This window comes from Rhinolophus sinicus, linkage group LG06, assembly GCF_036562045.2.
Source record: "Rhinolophus sinicus isolate RSC01 linkage group LG06, ASM3656204v1, whole genome shotgun sequence".
Taxonomy (NCBI): Eukaryota; Metazoa; Chordata; class Mammalia; order Chiroptera; family Rhinolophidae; genus Rhinolophus; species Rhinolophus sinicus.
This window is the reverse complement of record NC_133756.1, coordinates 147539825-147545158: the sequence shown is the minus strand read 5'-3', so window position 1 is coordinate 147545158 and position 5334 is coordinate 147539825.

Here is a 5334-nt window from a genome sequence, read left to right as displayed (position 1 = left end):
CATGATTACAATGGTTAGGACTCACAGTAAGATTTTGGCTTTTTCCTTATAGATCAGTTACAATCAATCATTAATTCTCAAGGAATTTATTAAGTGCTTTCTACCTAAAACTGAATTTAATGTCTAAATCAAACACAAAAGCATCAATTCTGATGAACCACTCAATCACGGTAATGACCAACTCATAGTATTGTGTGAGATATTATTCAGCAGTGTCCTAGTATTGTTTCTGATTGGTTCAAGAGAAACAGACATACCTGAATGGCCTATTACTTATTTTGGTTTCATTTAAACAATATTTCCAATCCAAACTATGAAAATATTCATCATGTTAATAAAAATATTTGTAGTAATATATACATATATGTGTGTGTGTGTGTATCCTATCATCTGTCTATCTATCATCTATCTTCTTCATCATCATCATCATCATCATCATCATCATCATCTATCCTGTCTATCTTGGGTTAAATAGTGTCCTCCCAAACATGTATCTACCAAGAACATCAGAATGTGATCTTATATGGAACGAGATGTCATTTGCAGATATCATTAGTTAAATCAAGTGCAGATCATAGTGTATCAGTGTGGCCTCAAGTCCAGTAACTGGTATCTTTATACAAAGTAAATAAATTTGGACACAGATACAGATTTACGGAGGAGAATACCATTTGAGGATGGACATCAAGGAATGCCAAATATTGCCAGCCACCAAGAGAATCTAGGAGACAGGCATGGAACACATTCTTTCTCATAAGCTTCAGAAGGAACCAACTGTCTAGACGTCTGGATTTCAGTGTTTGTGCCTCTAGAACTGTGAGAATAAATTTCTGTTGTGTGAAGCCACTCAGTTTGTGGTAATTTATTACAGAAGCTCTAGGAAACTAATAATCAATATGTTTATGACTAACGCAAATGAGTATGGTATAGTATACAATTTTCCCACTCTTAAATATTTGAATTTTTGATAAGTGAAAATTGTTTTAAGGGCAATTTGAACTTAGCTTATTCATGAGGTTGTTTTATATGTTTAAGGGATTTTCCCTTCTTCTTTTGCAAAATACCTGTTCATATATTTAGCTTATTTTTAATAAATAGCTTGTTAATTTTCTTTTACATAACTAATAACAGTATTGAGGGTATTTGCCTTTGTGTATAAATTGCAAATAACTTCTTTCAGTTTTTTTTTCCAAATTTTAGTTATGGTATAAATACCATTGCATGTTTTAAAATTTTATCCAAATTTATTTTTTTCTCTTATTGATTCTATATTTCAGAACATACTTTGGAAGTTTTCCAGAAGTCATAGACTATAATGGAATTCATCCACCTTTTGCTAGTGTACATAGTGCTTTATTTCTACAATTAAATCTCTGATTTATATGCTACTATGTAGTGAGTAGTTTAAATTTTGTAAATTTTCCAAATGGCTTCTCAATTATCTGACAATGCCTTAGTAAGCTGACCATTAATCACATGATTTGGGCTGTCAATGTTATGATATATCAAATTTCTACATACAAGTATGGTACGTCTCCTTCTGAACTTTCTAGTCTTTTCCATCACTGTATCTATTCAGTCACTGATATTACAGTGCTGTAATTACAGAAATTACATGTTTTAACATGTGTTAGGATAATACCCCAACCTTTGTCTTTTCATTATTTCCTAGGTCTTCAATCTTATTTATTTTTCTGTAAGAATTAATAATTAATTTGTCTACCTTCAGGAAAAAAAAGTGGTCATGTCATAAGAATCATATTTAATTTGTGTATTAATAGAAGTAGATAATGTGTTACAGAACTGTACCCTGAAATCTATGTAACTTTACTAACAATTGTCACCCAATAAATTTTAATTTAAAAAAATAGAAGTAAATTGACATTTTTTCATGCTCAATTTTTCTATCCAAATCTGAGATATCCTTCCATTCGTTCAATTCTATTTTGTATCTTTTAGGATTGTTTTAATATTTTCTTCATACAATATTTGAAAAATCCAAGTGAATTTTGTGTTAGATATTTTATGTTTTATTGATATTATAAATAGGTCTTCTTTTTCATTTTACCTTGTAACTTTTTTTAAAGTAAGAAAAACTTATTTTTAGCTTACCATTTAAAGATTCTATTATCCTACTACTTTACTAATTCCGTTATCATTTTCACTAGTTTTTCAATGGATCTTTGGACATTTCATACACACATACACACACACACACACACACACACACACACACACACACACACACACCCATGCGTGCGCATACACTCACAATCATAGCATATGCAAAAAGTACAGTTTTTCCTCTTTCTCCCTACTTCTTGAGCTTATGGGCGCTTTTACTTACACATTTACTTACACATTAATCACATGTTAAATAGTAGGAGCAATAATGGATGTCTTTTTCTTTCTCCTAAGTTTAGTAGGAATGCTTTAGTATGTACCAAGTAAAATGCTAATTTTTGCACTAATATATACTTTTGAATCTATTTTAGAAGTGTCTATTTATTCTAATTTTAATAATATGAATATGTTTTTGATTTTTGTCGAATGGTTTTTCATCAACTATGATATTTTTCTTCTTTGATATATTTATATGATGAATTATATTAGTGGATGCCTTCATTAAACCATACTTGCATTCTTGGAAAGAATCCCATTGGATAATAATGCATTCTTTGTTCACTGTTGTATACTATTTGCTAAATTGTATTTAGTATTTTTGTATCGATATTCATAATTGAGACCTATTTGCAGAATATATTTTTAAGTGTTTATCAGGATTTGGTAACAATGTTGTATTCACCTCACAAAAGGGATTTTTAAGGTTTTCTTTTATCATGCTCTGGAACAGTTTTAGTATCAATGTGATTGTATGATCATTCAAAGTTTAGAGGAATCCCTCTGTGAAAAAAAATCTATGCCCAGGACATTCTTTTTGTTTTTGTTTGTTTCTTTTAGAGGGGGTATTAAGCTCATTTACATATTTATAAATTTCCATGTTGAAATTATTTAGATTTTTCTCTTATGTGGGATTTTGAATTTTCTTCTCAACAATAACTTATGTATCCATTACCTCCCAAAACTATCTTAAAATTCTATTTTCCTTGACCTAGTGTTCTTGCCATGCTCCATTTGCTTTATTTTTCAGTATATATTTCCTCATGAGTAGGCTCTGTTATTTTAAGAGTATCTGATGAATAAGTCTGAGAGTCATAAGTGCTTAGACCAACACACTCCTATAAATTCTCCTATGTATTCTCATACATTCATGCATGTAGTATATTTTTTTTTTTTAACACACCAGCATTTTAAAACCTGTAAGGGATTTTTCTCTTCATGCCACTCACCCAGATTTCTATTCATGATGTGTAGAAAAGTCCCTTTATTTTAGGATGTGAGTTTCTGCTGTATTATTTTAGTTTATAGGGCCCATCAAGAACCTCTGAGTTTCACTTCCCTATGATCACCACTAGACTCCTGACCTCAGGACACACATATGGCGCATGTTCTGAAGTTCATAAGGGTTTCCTGCCATCAAGTTCTATTGAGAGTATCATTTTCATGTTGTTTCTTCTACTGTCCTATGTGGTCTATTTAGTTTTTTGGAAAATTTCATGGCTAATCAAAAGCTATGTTTTGTCCTCATCACACATCTGGAAGGCTTAGGTTTTTTTTTTTTTTTCTTAATATGAGAAAAATCAAGAAGATGCTATGGTGGTTACTTTTGGAGAGAATATCAACACTGAGAAGTCAGTGGAATTATATATATATATATATATATATATATATATATATATATATCAGCTCTGTGTGCCTGAGAGTGAATGGACAAATGTGAACACAAGGATATTCTGATCAGTTAGAAAAGGAGACAAAAAAAATGTTGAATACCTGAGAGCTATGGGAAAAAAGAAAAAGAAAAAGGAATGACTGAAGTACTCCTTCAGATTATGAAGTTTCCCTAAGGTGTAAGTGTTAGCATGCTCCATTCTCAAATAGTCATGGAGGTTGACCTTAACATTGGTCTAGTACTTTTGGACTATGATCTAAGTCACATAATACCACAAATTCATTCATTCTTTGTCTAATTTCATTAAGACCTCTGGGCCTACATAATAACATTAGTTTGAGAACAATTTCTCTTTGGTCTAACTGAGGTTTTGCAGTTGATGATTTGGTTTGAAAATTCTTGCACGCATCTGTCAATAGCCAGTTCAATAACTGAGAGGGAAATCTATTTTTTTTCACAGATTTGGCTTAGGTGCTGATTTTATTTACCATCCCTTGCTACTTTGTTCAATTTTTCACTGTTTTGATTTTTACTCATTTTGTCTAAACTGCTTAAGAGCTGCCAAGAAATTTCCTAGAATATGTTGTCTATTTCTCACCTAATGAACCTTTCTTTCTACAAGCTTAATGAGAAACTGTGGACATCTATTTTTGTTGTACCTTGTGAGACTGCACAGAGAGAAAATTTCTATGCGGTGAGTTCTTTCTCTTCCTCCTTGCTTGTGGTATTTCCCTTGCCAGGAAATTTTTGGATGAGAGAGTAAAAATGGCAGAAGTAGCAATTTCCCCTGATATAGCATATGCCTTCCTGTTGTCCTCCTGCCAAAGTGGCTGGAACCAAGCTAGCTATTATTACTGCACTCTAGTGACCTCAACATACACAGGCATGATATTGCCGCCTTACATTAGCTGATCTACTGTACAGATATGTTCTGGTCAAAAGCAGAGCAATGCAAATGACGAGAAAAAAAAAAAAAAAAAAAAAAACAGACATAAAATCCAAATGTTATTTCTGGAATATTCTATGGATTCTCATACATAATCACAAAATAAGCCCAGTGCATAAATTGATACCTAAACATTCTTTGAGACTGGTGGTTATGTTCCAAATGATTTCCTAAATTCAGTAGGAATCAGAGCCAGACTGCTTGAATATTCTCAAGCATCCCCAGTTCACTAGAAGAATTATTGGCTACAATTTTTGACATTCTGGCCAAAACTAAAGCTAAGTAGTTAAGATTAATTTTTTTCTATGGCTATATTACAGTCTTCGCCATTTACTACTTGAAACTGCTCATGAAACTCATATGACTGATATTAAAAAGGAATTGAGGTGTTTTCTATTCATTTTATTATATATCATTTCTAAAAATTTGTTTTAAGTGAGTTCTATAATACACACCTAAATAGAGTACATGGGGAATCTTAGTTCTCCTGACAATTCTCAGTTTTGGTGCTGGATAATTTTGTTTTCAAATGGGGTCTTGCCACTAACATAAATGAAAACATCATATCCACAGACCAAACAATTTACACACATAT